General features: G+C 37.7%; 1 protein-coding gene across 2 annotated transcripts in view; it reads left to right on the forward strand.

Annotated features, from left to right (window-relative positions):
- The window catches only part of RNF217 (ring finger protein 217), a 129,152-nt gene that overhangs the window by 67,995 nt on the left and 46,991 nt on the right, over nucleotides 1-14,166 (forward strand). The window lies entirely within an intron of this gene.

The raw sequence follows: 14,166 nt of genomic DNA on the forward strand, positions 1-14,166 counted from the left end.
AGAAAGACAAATGCCACATGGTCCCACTTATATATGGAATCTTAAAAAATCAGACTCATAGAAGCAGAAAATAGAATGTTGGTTACCAGGGGATGGGTGTCAGGGGAAAGGGACTAAGGAGATGTTGTTCAAAACATGCAAAATTTCGGTTAGGAGGAATAAGTTCAAGCAACCTGTTGTACAACATGGTGATATAGTTAATAACAATACATTGTGTACTTGAAAATTGCCAAAAGAGTAGATTTTAAGTACTTTCACCACAAATATGTGAGGTAAACAAAATGAAACAAAAAGTACTCCAGAGCCTGGACTAACTTAGTAGCATTGGAGATCAAAAGATGTAAATCATTGTTTTAAGAATTAATGAAGTAGGATTTTGTTGATGGTTGAGGGAGAGAGGAAGCAGAAGAAAAGTCGGGAGGGGTTATTACTTTGCTTTCTGTGCCATTTTCATGATAAGGAACATGAAGGAGGCCAGGCGCAGTGGCTCACTTTGGGAGGCTGAAGCAGGTGGATCACCTGAGGTCAGGAGTTCGAGACCACCCTGAGCAACATGGTAAAACCCCATCTCCACTAAAATACCAAAAATTAGCTGGATGTGGTGGTGCATGTCTGGAATCCCAGCAACTCAGGAGGCTGAGGCACGAGAGAATCACTGGAGCCTGGGAGGCAGATGTTGCAGTGAACTGAGCTCATGCCACTGTACTCCAGCCTGGGTGACAGAGTGAGACTCTGTCTCAAAAATAAAAAATGAACTTGAGTGAAAGTGGGCATTCAGGGGTCATGGGAAGTGATGAGTTTGTTTTTAGACTGTTGAGTTTGAGGTATTTGACTGAAGACATCAAGTAGGGAATTAAACATAGATATCAGAAGCTTAGTATAGAGATCTGAACTGGTGTTTAACATGTGGAAGCTTTCACTATATATATCTATGTGGAGTTGAAACCATGAGGGTGGAAGAGTAACTAACCCTCAGAAAGATTAACTAATGAGAGCAACCCATTATAAATGCAACCTCAGAGACTCAGGAAGCCTTAAAGGATAGACGCAGAAAAAATACACAAAGGAGGATACAGGGGACAGAAAGAAATCAGGAAAGTCAAGAATGTGATGTGCTAGGGTCACTGTTGAGAAACAGAACTCAACAGTGTCAGATGCTGCAAAGGAGGCAGGCAGCAAGGTAGGGATTCAAATGGATATTTAGTAACCAGAAAGTGATTGATAGTTTTGTAGAGAATGACTGAAAGTGGAGGAAGTGAGACAGATAGCAGTGGGTTTTTCAATGTGGACATGAACACAAGAACATTAAATAATCTTTCATTTGGCTGCAAATGGAAAGAGGTTAAGGAGTGGAGACCAAGGCACACAATCCTGATGAGTTTTTTGTTTTCTTTTGCTTTTATATTGGGAGAAACTTGAACATGCTTATCAACTTGAGTGTCTGAAGTTAGCAGAGGGAGGTGAGATTCCTGACAAGGCAGGTGGAAATAATCATCCTAGAAATAGTGGTTGTACTAAATTCCCACCAAAAGTGTACAAAGGTTCCCTTTTTTCCATATCCTCGCCAGCATTTATTATTGCCTGTCTTTTGGATACAAGCCATTTTAACTGGGGTGAGATGGTATCTCTTGTAGTTTTGATTTGCATTTCTCTGATATCAGTGATGTTGATATTTGGAAATATCCCTTCCTTCCTTCCTTTTCATATGCCTGTTCACCATTTTTATGTGTTCTTTTTGAGAAATGTTTATTCAAATCATTGCCCATTTTTTAATCGGATTATTTTTTTCCTATAGGGTTGTTTGGGCTCCTTATATATTCTGGTGATTAATTTCTTGTCAAAGGGTAGTTTGAAAATACTTTCTCCCATTCTATGGGTTGTCGATCCCATTTGTCCAGGTTTGTTTTGGTTTCCTGTGTGTCCTATTCTTAATGCCAGATATAGTTTGTTAGTTTATCTTAATCCCCCTTTTTTGGTTTAGTACCCCTTTAAATATATGACAAAATCTAGGAGTATCTACTCCCAATGATACACACGTGAATAACACACAAAGATAATTTGAGGACCCCAGGTTAGGAACACCTTTTCATATGCCTGTTTGCCATTTGTAGGTCTTCTTTTGAGAAATGTCTATTCAAATATTTTGTCCGTTTTTTTATTAGGTTGTTATATATTTCTTTTGGAACTACACTGAGTGTGTATAGTGTATACAGTGTATATTTTGGAACTATACTGAGTGAATATAGTGCAAAATTTCTTCTGGAACCACACTGAGTTTCTCAGTGTATATACTTAGTGTGGTTCCAAAAGAAATATGTTTCTAGAATATATATTATGACAAAATTTATTGTAATTCAGTATTTAAAAGTGGAAAGAGCATAAAATAAAACTGGAAATAATAACTAATGCAAAATTGCACTATATGAAAATCCTTAAATTATGCAATTATTCTCTTTTTACACTTGTACCTATGTTTCACTTAAAAGAGAATGGTGTAAGAGCGTTTTAAAATAAGTTTTTTTCTTTTTTAGTTTTACTTATTATTTACTCTGTTAAATTACTGTGATGTGTTCCACTGGGCTTTTTTTACTGTTTATGTAAGTCTTCTGATGTGCTTCCTTACTGCCTTTTTATATATTTTATCTTAGCTAGTTTTCTTCAGTGAATTATTTCAATCAAACTTCACATTTGATCTATCTCAGTCATAACATGTGAGAAAATATTTACCTGGTTGACCAATAGATAAATCAAGAAGTTTTAACTGTATTTGAATCACCCAAAGAAATTAGAAAGCTCAGTTTGAAGCAGAACAGGAGTCTCTAAAATGTATTTTCAATAACAAGATGTTTAAAACTGAATATTCCAACCCCCTTTCAACCTAATTGCAAACTTTGCAGTAAGAGTTTGGAGTATATTCTTTCAGCATGAAAGTCTTTTTTGGACACCTCTCTAATCCAGTAATATTTTTAAGAGACATTGTTATATTCCTAGAATAAGTTTTCTCCCTATTTTGAAGGTATTAAACATCAAAAGCAAAGACAGCTTTTTAAAAACATTTGTATTCTTTTCTTTTTTCATATTCAAATACACTTTAATTTAGTTCCTGGGGGATATAAAGGAAAATATGGTTCCTCTACACTAAACAGCATTTTATATTTGGAAGTAATGAATAGAAGCCAGGAAGGAAGAAATTATTTCTTTCTTTATTGAATCTAAAATCTCCAGGTAATGAACAGACCATTCGTAGAACTGGGTTTATGGTGCACAAAGATACTTTGTTTTGGCATGAAAAGGCTCCGTTGAAATTTCTGTTAAAGAACTATGTTAACTTGGTTTAACATCTAAGAAGGCATTGATACTTGCCAGTTTTGAAAGACTAAAATCTGTAGGGGGAAAAAGTTTAAATGTTGTTAGTAAAAATGTAGAACATGTATTTTTTTAAAGTGTCAAACATTGATTACCTCCCAGGTTTGCAATTATTATCATAAGAAATGATCTTGTTGTATCTGTTAAGTAGTTTTGAAGATGAAAAGTTTTGGAATAAAAAAATTTTTTGAAATCAGCTACATAAAATGAACATTGCTTTCTGTGAATTAACTCAGATGATGACAGCATTGTGTAGGGTGGGATTCCCATAGGGCTTAGTTTACTTAGGACATAGCTGCTTTGTTACTCTGTTTTCATGCTGCTGACAAAGACATACCCCAGACTGGGAAGAAAAACAGGTATAATTGGATTTAAGAGTTCACGTGGCTGGGGAGGCCTCAGAATCATGGCGGGAGGTGAAAGGCACTTCTTACATGGCAGCAGCAAGAGAAAAATGAGGAAGAAGCAAAAGCAGAAACCTCTGATAAACCCATCAGATCTTGTGAGACTTATTCACTATCACAAGAATAGCATGGGAAAGACCGGCTCCTATGATTCAGTTACCTCCCGCTGGGTTCCTCCCACAACATATAGGAATTCTGAGAGATACAATTCAGGTTGAGATATCAGTGGGGGCACAGCCAAAGTATATCATTCTGCCCCTGGCCCCTCTAAATCTCATGTTCTCACATTTCAAAAACAGTCATGCCTTCCCAACAGTCTCCCAAAGTCTTAACTCATTTCAGAATTAACCCAAAAGTCCACAGTCCAAAGTCTCATCTGAGACAAGGAAACTCCCTTCAGCCTAAGAGTCTGTAAAATCAAAAGGAAGCTAGTTACTTCCTAGATACAATGGGAAGACAGGTATTGGGTAAATACAGTCATTCCAAATAGGAGATATTGACCAAAACAAAGGGTTTACAGGACCCATGCAAGTCTGAAATCCAGAGGGGCAGTCAAATTTTAAAGTTCCAAAATGATCTCCTTTGACTCCAGCTCTCACATCCAGGTCACGCTGATGCAAGAGGTGAGTTGCCATGGTCTTGGGCAGTTCTGCATCTGTGCCTGTGCAGGGTACAGTCTCCCTCCTGGCTGCTTTCATGGGCTGGCATTGAGTGTCTGTGGCTTTTCCAGGCACACGGTGCAAGCTGTAGGTGGATGTACCATTCTGGGTTCTGGAGGACAGTGGCCCTCTTCTCACAGCTCCACTAGGCAGTGCCCCAATAGGGACACTGTGTAGGGGCTCCGACCCCACATTTTGCTCCCGCACTGCCCTAGCAGAGGTTCTACATGAGGGCCCTGACCCTGCAGCACACTTTTGCCTGGCATCCAGGCGTTTCCGTACATCATCTGAGATGTAGGCAGAGGTTTCCAAACCTCAGTTCTTGACTTCTTTGCACGTGCAGGCTGACCACCACATGGAAGCCGCCAAGGTTTGGAGCTTCCACCCTATGAAGCCACAGCCCAAGCTGTCTGTTGGCCCCTTTTAGCCATGGTTGGAGCAGCTGGGACACAGGGCACCACGTCCCTCAGCTGCACACACCCCGGGGACTGTGGGCCCAGCCCACGAAACCACTTTTTCTGCCAGCATCTCTGGGCCTGTGATGCGAGAGGCTGCCATGAAGGTCTGTGAGATGGCCTGGAGACATTTTCCTCATGATCTTGGGTATTAACATTAGGCTCCTTGCCCGCATTGCCAAGACAATCCTAAGTCAAAAGGACAAAGCTGGAGGCATCACGCTACCTGACTTCAAACTATACTACAAGGCTACAGTAACCAAAACAGCATGGTACTGGTACCAAAACAGAGATATAGACCAATGGAACAGAACAGAGTCCTCAGAAATAATACCACACATCTACAGCCATCTGATCTTTGACAAACCTGAGAGAAACAAGAAATGGGGAAAGGATTCTCTATTCAATAAATGGTGCTGGGAAAATTGGCTAGCCATAAGTAGAAAGCTGAAACTGGATCCTTTCCTTACCCCTTATACGAAGATTAATTCAAGATGGATTAGAGACTTAAATGTTAGACCTAATACCATAAAAACCCTAGAAGAAAATCTAGGTAGTACCATTCAGGACATAGGCATGGGCAAAGACTTCATGTCTAAAACACCAAAAGCAACGGCAGCAAAAGCCAAAATTGACAAATGGGATCTAATTAAACTAAAGAGCTTTTGCACAGCAAAAGAAACTACCATCAGAGTGAACAGGCAACCTACAGAATGGGAGAAAATTTTTGCAACCTACTCATCTGACAAAGGGCTAATATCCAGAATCTACAAAGAACTCAAACAAATATACAAGAAAAAAACAAACAACCCCATCGAAAAGTGGGGAAAGATTATGAACAGACATTTCTCAAAAGAAGACATTCATACAGCCAACAGACACATGAAAAAATGCTCATCATCACTGGCCATCAGAGAAATGCAAATCAAAACCACAATGAGATACCATCTCACACCAGTTAGAATGGCAATCATTAAGAAGTCAGGAAACAACAGGTGTTGGAGAGGATGTGGAGAAATAGGAACACTTTTACACTGTTGGTGGGATTGTAAACTAGTTCAACCATTATGGAAAACAGTATGACAATTCCTCAAGAATCTAGAACTAGATGTACCATATGACCCAGCCATCCCACTACTGGGTATATACCCAAAGGATTATAAATTATTCTACTACAAAGACACATGCACACGTATGTTTATTGCGGCACTATTCACAATAGCAAAGACTTGGAATCAACCCAAATGTCCATCTGTGACAGACTGGATTAAGAAAATGTGGCACATATACACCATGGAATACTATGCAGCCATCAAAAAGGATGAGTTTGCATCCTTTGTAGGGACATGGATGCAGCTGGAAACCATCATTCTTAGCAAACTATCACAAGAACAGAAAACCAAACACCGCATGTTCTCACTCATAGGTGGGAACTGAACAATGAGATCACCTGGACTCGGGAAGGAGAACATCGCACACCGGGGCCTATCATGGGAGGGGGGAGGGATTGCATTGAGAGTTATACCTGATATAAATGATGAATTGATGGGTGCTGACGAGTTGATGGGTGCAGCACACCAACATGGCACAAGTATGCATATGTAACAAACCTGCACGTTATACACATGTACCCTAGAACTTAAAGTATAATAAAAAAAAATGCTTTAAAAAAAAAGAAAAATGCAAAACAAGCAGAAGGATAAGTGTTGAAGTATAAAAATCTTTCTATATATTTCATCTTCTGTTAAAATATGATCTTATTCTGACACCTTTGTTAAGCCTTTGTTAATTATTCAGCTGCTTTTAATTACCAAATCTGACCCAATTACTTGGCTTCTAATGTGTCCCCTGTAAATAAAACCTTTATAATAAAAATGTTATCTACCATCTTTAAAAAAAAAAAGACTGATTTTTTTAATGGATATTAAACCAACAGCACAATTTATTAAAAAAAAAAAAAAAAAAACCCTCCCCACGGCTCTGTAGTGTTCATATGGAAGTGGTTTTGTTCTATTCTCTTTTCTGTTCTATTGTTCTATTATCTATCCTTGTGCCACTGTCATACTAATGTAATTCCTGTAGCTTTATGATCAGTCTTATTTCTGGCAGAAATAGTTTTATGACTTTATTTTTCTAGATCAAGAATAGTAGTCTATTCAGGCTGTTGTGTCAAAATACCAAAAACTGAGTAGCTTTTAAACAGCAAGCTACCAGCAAGGCACTTGAGGCTGAAGTTTTCTACTTGGGAATATGCCTTTTTCCCTGGTTGCTTCTTGTTACCGTGTGTTTGGTATATCACTTTTAGTTGATGTACTTAAATGTGGTTTTCTTTGTACTGTATTTATCTTGCTTAGAGTTAAAAGATTTCTAGAATTTTTGACTTGATTTTTTTTAATCATTTTTAGAAAAATTCAAAGGCATCTAGCACTAAGCCCTGTAGTAGCTTCTGAATAAACAAAAACCCATATGTGTCAGTAGAGCAGGCACCTTCCCATAATCACTGATGAGTAAAGTGATGGGGACATCAGTGAGTCTGAAATCAATCTGCCCCTATGGTGCACTTCAAAGTAATTAATCCACACAAACTACCTGGAACTGTGCTTTGCCTGTAGTAGATCTATGTATATTTTGTGATTATTGTTACCACTTTCATTACAGTATTCTCTTCTCTCTGTCATAGTAACATATTTCCATTTTTCAAAACGGAGGAAATATGAAATCCTCTAGTATCAAATGAGCAAAATCCAAAGCACCTTGTAAACTATCATGACCAACACTTAAAACCATGTTCAGAGTCATAAACCACACATTTGATAAATTGAGCAATGAGGCCCAAGATTTGTACTTTTTTTTGTCCTTTTCTTTGGAGAATTTAATTAATTAGTCTGCCACTTTTCCAAAGGTCTTCATCACCTGAGTCATTAAGTTACTTTTGAGTTCTCCCAGGTGGCAAATTAGCCATGTAGCTTGAACGTTAAGTGGATAATAGTGTCTCTTAATGATGCCTTATAGATTCCTTTAGAGTTAAGCAATTTTTTTCTTTCAAGGTTGGAAATGTTTTTGTTCAGAAAAACTGAAGAGCATCTTTTTCAATGATATAAATAGTTGTATTAACATTGAACACACAGAGCAGCAAAATATCTTTAAGTCCTTAATAGGAGATAAAATCCAGTAAACAGAAGTTAGATGATATGTTATTTAGAATGTTAACTTGATACTAAAAAATTGACATTTTTGGAGATATATGGTATCATGGTTATGGTTTTAAAAAGACTTCTTAATTTTTTAGCCTCATACTGAAATATTTATGAACGAAATGACATGGTATCTGGTATTTTCTTCAAAATAACATGGGAGGGCCATATTACTCAAGGTATCGAAGAAATAAGATTGGCTCCAAGTTGACAATGTAAGCTAGAGGATGGCTGTTTAAGGATTCATAATGGCAATCTGCCAACCTTCACATATACTTTTAATTACCCCTAATAAAACGGTTTTTAAACTATTGGGTAAAAATTAGATGAATTAATACCAACATATCCCAATTGCTAGAAGACTATCAATACCAATTTAATTGCTACATTCTCAACGTCTATGAAGGCAGGATTCATGGCTTAATTCACTTTATACTATGAACTTTTTATATTACCTATCCTATTGTTAGGAGCTTGATGCAAGTTTTTTTGGTGTATTAATGATCTTTCTTTTCTAATTTAATTTTTTAAGTTCTGTGATACATGTGCAGGATGTGTAGGTTTGTTGCATAGGTAAACATGTGCCAGGGTGGTTTGCTGCAACTATCAACCCATCACCTGGGTACTAAGCCCCACATGCATTAGCTGTTTTTCCTAATGCTCTCCCTCCCTCCACCACATCCCCTGACAGGCCCCAGTGTGTGTTGTTCCCTCCGCCCCACGCCCCTGCTATGTCCATGTGTTCTTGTTGTTCAGCTCCCACTTACAAGTGAGAACATGTGATGTTTGGTTTTCTGTTCCTGCTTTAGTTTGCTGAGGATAATAACTTCCAGCTCCATTCATGTCCCTATAAAGGACATGGCCTCATTCCTTTTTATGGCTGCATAGTATTACATGGTGCATATGTACCACATTTTTTTTTCTTTTTTAAAAACAATTTACTTTAAGTTCCGGGATACATGTACCAAAGCAGGGGGTGCAATCCTAGTCTCTGATAAAACAGACCTTAAACCAACAAAGATCAGAAAAGACAAAGAAGGGCATTACATAATGGTAAAGGGATCAACACAACAAGAAGAACTAACTGTCCTAAATATATATACACCCGATACAGGAGCACCCAGATTCATAAAACAAGTTCTTAGAGACCTACAAAGAGACTTAGACTCCCACACAATAATAGTGGGAGACTTTAACACCCCATTATCAATATTAGACCGATCAACAAGACAGAAAATTAACAAGATCATCCAGGACTTGAACTCAGCTCTGGATCAAGTGGACGTAATAGACATCTACAGAACTCTCTACCCTAAATCAACAGAATATACATTTGTCTCAGTGCCACATGGCACTTATTCTAAAATCAACCACATAAATGGAAGTAAAACATTCCTCAGCAAATGCAAAAGAACTGAAATCATAACATACAGTCTCTCAGACCATAGTGCAATCAAATTAGAACTTAGGATTAAGAAACTCATTCAAAACCACACAACTACATGGAAATTGAACAACTTGCTCCTGAATGACTCCTGGGTAAATAACAAAATTAAGGCAGAAATCAAGAAGTTCTTTGAAACCAATGAGAACAAAGAGACAACATAGCAGAATCTCTGGGACACTGCTAAAGCAGTGTTTAGAGGGAAATTTAGAGCACTAAACGCCCGCATCAGAAAGCTGGAAAGATCTGAAATCAAAACCCTAACATCACAACGGTAGAAAAGCAAGAGCAACAAATTCAAAAGCTAACAGAAGACAAGAAATAACTAAGATCAGAGCAGAATTGAAGGAGATAAAGACATGAAAAAACCTTCAAAAAAATCAATGAATCCAGGAGATGTGTTTTTGAAAAAATAATAGATAGACCACTAGGTAGACTAATAAAGAAGAAAAGAGAGGGGAATCAAATAGACACTACCATCAAATAGAAGCTACCATCAGAGAATACTATAAACACCTCTACACAAATAAACCAGAAAATCTAGAAGAAATGGATAAGTCCCTGGACACATACACCCTCCCAAGACTAAACCAGGAAGAATTCGAATCCCTGAATAGACCAATAACAAGTTCTGAAATAGAGGCAGTAATTAATAGCCTACCAACGAAAAAATGCCCAGGACCAGACGGATTCACTGCTGAATTCTACCAGAGGTACAGAGGAGCTAATATCATTCCTTCTGAAACTATTCCAACCAATTGAAAAGGAGGGACTCCTCCCTAACTCATTTTGTGATGCCAGCATCATCCTGATTCCAAAACCTGGCAGAGACACAACAAGAAAAGAAAACTTCAGGCCAAAATCCCTCATGAACATCAATGCGAAAATCCTCAATAAAATACTGGCAAACCAAATCCAGCAGCACATCAAAAAGTTTATCCACCAGGATCAAGTCGGCTTCATCCCTGGGATGCAAGACTGATTCAACATATGCAAATCAATAAATGTAATCAATTACATAAACAGAATCAGTGACAAAAACCACATGATTATCTCAATAGATGCAGAAAAGGCCTCTGATAAAATTCAACATTCCTTCATGTTAACTCTCAATAAATTAGGTATTGATGGAACATATCTCAAAGTAATAAGAGCTATTTATGACAAACCCATAGCCAATATCATACTGAATGGGCAAAAGCTGGAAACATTCCGTTTAAAAACTGACGCAAGACAAGGATGCGCTCTCTCACCACTCCTATTAATGATCTTTGTTCTTACTTCTGTTAAAAATTAACAGTGAAGTAATGCATTTATTAATTAGCTTGAATAATATATATTGATCTGTACATATGTATTAAAACCTCATGTTGTATACCATAAATACATAAAATTTTTGTCAATTTAAAAAAATCTCATTGATTCCACTTCCAAAATACACCCTGCATCTTGTTACCTCTCAGTCGTCTATCAACTGCCTGTAACAGTTAGACATCACTTGTGGGAAGAGCCATTGAATCCAGACTTCCAGAATTCTCCCAGCCTTCACTTTTATTCCTCTACAGTCTCTTCTCCAAGAAGAGCATGTCAGTCCTCCTCTTAAAACCAGTGATTCGTATTGTCTATAATACAGACTTTTTACACATGGCCAACAAGGTCCATGTGATCTGCTTTCTGCCTGACTCTCCAACTTCATCTCACACTCTTCTCTCCCTCTTTTAGTATATATTTTTGTCACTGAGTTCTGTGCTCTGAGCAGAGGCACATCAGACACCTTCTGGCTGGAGCCAATGTTCTTGTTTCCTTTGTTTGGTGTCTCTTCCCCACATTCTCTGCATGACAGGCCTTTCAGTTCTCAACTCAGGTTGTCATTTCCTTAGAGATTGCTTCCATGATGTGTAGTTCATTCATAACACAGGTTACAATCTGCCTTGTTTATTTGCTTGTTTATTATTCATTTCCTTCAGTAGAAACCCTGTGTTTCTCTCTCCTCTTATCTCACCAGAAGTCCATCACACTACTTAGCTCACAGAAACCACATTTCACTGAAAACAAAGATGTGATCAATTGTAGGATGCAGTATTTGGTTATATACCACCAAGAAAGTAAAAACACTGCCAAGTAAATTACGTACAATACTGATTTCTTTTGATGATAAAAAACTTCACTTTCAAGAAATTAAAATGTGCTTTTAAAATGCATTCTTGAATTGATGAAATACATACCTTCTTGAACACATGAAAAAGTGTACTTCACTTAATCATAATTAGTTGTTTACTAGTGATCTTTTGAGGACAGTTTTCTGAAAAAGATACCCATGTAGAGGCCAAGAGATTGCATAGGTGATGAGTAACACTATATTATGAAAAAGAGGATATTGTTAGTATGAAGAAGAATGATTGTATGAGTAGCGGTTCCAAACTGCCAATTACTGGCTTGTCAACAATGACCCCAGTTCTGTAGGCCTTGAGTGGGCCAGGAAACTGGAATGCCCAACAGACACTTTAAGAGACTCATATACAGTTGTTCTGGAAATAGATTCAGCCCTCTACAGAGGGAAGACAGAAAACAGAGATGTAAATTGCTAGAGCTGGTAGTGGGTAGGTATGGGAATATGCATCTGATTGCCTCTATGTGTTCAATAAAATATGAGGTCTTTGGTTCAATGTAGTAGGATAGGGATTTTGGAGCCTTGAGAAAGAAAGGAAGGGAAGGAATAAGTCAATGCAGAGGGTATGAAATCTAGAGGAAGTAATCTATGGAAATTGAATAGGTTTACAGATTTGAGAAATACTGCAGTAGAAAAGTAAAGTTAAGTGTTTGATTGGATGTTGGATGGTATCCTGATGTGGTTGAGTAATAAATACCCACTGCTGAAGGAGTATCAAGACAACCTGCCCTCTTTAGCTGCCTTGGATTGTTCTAGTCCATAAACTGCATTCAGTTTCCATAAAACCTGTCCATTCCTGAGTGGCTGTGAAATTGCTGTCTCCACTGTTGTCATTTATATAGTTAAAATAAACTCATAGGTGAGGAAGACTGGATTCGAACACTGACCTGACAATAAAAAATTCAGACTCTTAATCACAAAAATGTACTGCTGCCCAATAACAAGTGCCTCTCGAGGTGGCCCAAGTAAGCCCGTTTTCTGTGGACTTAAAAAAAAACTATCTTTCACATTCTGAAAACTGCATAGTTTTCTATTTAAATAGGAAAAACATACAGACTCCTAAGATGGCTTCATGCTCGGCCTTTGTGCTCTGGTCCAAGCTGGTTCATCTTTGCATAACAGCCTCATCTTTCCTTACTCACACTTTGTGGTCCAGGCTGCTGCTCATCTTTAAGAGCCGTCCCAAGGCTGTGATCTTTAAGTTCAGATGCATGTGCATTTGGGCGCTATACAAGTTCAGATGCATGTGCATTTGGGGTATGCTAGTGCTATGTTCTCTTTCCTCTAGGCCTTTGCCCAAGTTATCTCTTTTGTCTGCTTGGAACCCCTTCTCACCTTTATTTGGCTAAATCCTGCTAGTCTTAAGCTCTCACTTGAAACCTCACTTCTTCCAAGAAACCTCTTTGGATCCCCCCAAGTCTGAGATTACTGTACTTCTCCTGACACCTTATACTCACCATTTTGCATCCTGATTGCCTCTTTACTGACCTGCACCTGCAAAGCTTCAGTACCTAGCGCGTACCTGCCTCAGAATCGTGCTCGATAAATGTCTACAGAATATTAAAAGAGGAAACATTTAATCATTTTTTAATGCTTAAGTTCTATACTTCATTAAACCAGGTTCTTAGTATGTTACACAGGGGTTTTTATCTACACAAAAGTCTCCTGAGAATTTTTGTCTTGAGGCAGAACAAAATAATTTATTCTAAAACATAATTTGAATTATAATAGCATCGTAACACTGTAACATGAATAATAAAATCTGATTGGGACTGTGAGCAGACTCATCAGAAAAAGTAGAAAAAAATGGACACATATTTTTAAATCCTCTCTGGGCCATGTTTTGTACAATAGTAGCATAAAGTTATGCAACAATTTATACTTTTAACAGGTCAATACTAATAAGGATAATTATCCAAAGCCAGCCTCTTTCATTTTGCTTTCAGCTTAGCTCATGTTCTTTACTGATATTCAACATGTCAGCCTGCGACTTCTTAACTACCTTACCTCAAGCTTGTGCCAGATAAATAGCAATGTTAACAGTTACTATGAATTTAGTTTTCTTTTTTTAACTGCTCTCTGGTGTTTTTCTTTCCCCAAACTGCGTGGCTTTCTCCTACTCCTACCTGAGTCTTCACAGCATACTTTTCTACTGCAAGTGTGTATGCTTTGCTTTCTGAGAATGTCAGATTCACTCAAATAAAAAAGAAAGGGTTTGGTGTTGTTTGTCATCTGGAGTTTTTAGTGCCTCCCTTTACTACATTAGGATGGACAAAAGAGATTGTAATGCCATGAATATAAAGAGTTATTGTTCGCTACTTACAAAAAACACTCTAGCTACTCATTATTTTAAAGTTGTTTATTTTAATCATCTAAAAATTAGTTGTGTCCATACTTTGTGCTGTAATCTTGTATTTTAATCTTTAATGCTAACCATATCTAGTACTCCATACCACATACTAAATGTCACGTTT

Source organism: Trachypithecus francoisi, unplaced genomic scaffold (genome assembly GCF_009764315.1).
Source record: "Trachypithecus francoisi isolate TF-2019V2 unplaced genomic scaffold, Tfra_2.0 Lachesis_group15, whole genome shotgun sequence".
NCBI lineage: Eukaryota > Metazoa > Chordata > Mammalia > Primates > Cercopithecidae > Trachypithecus > Trachypithecus francoisi.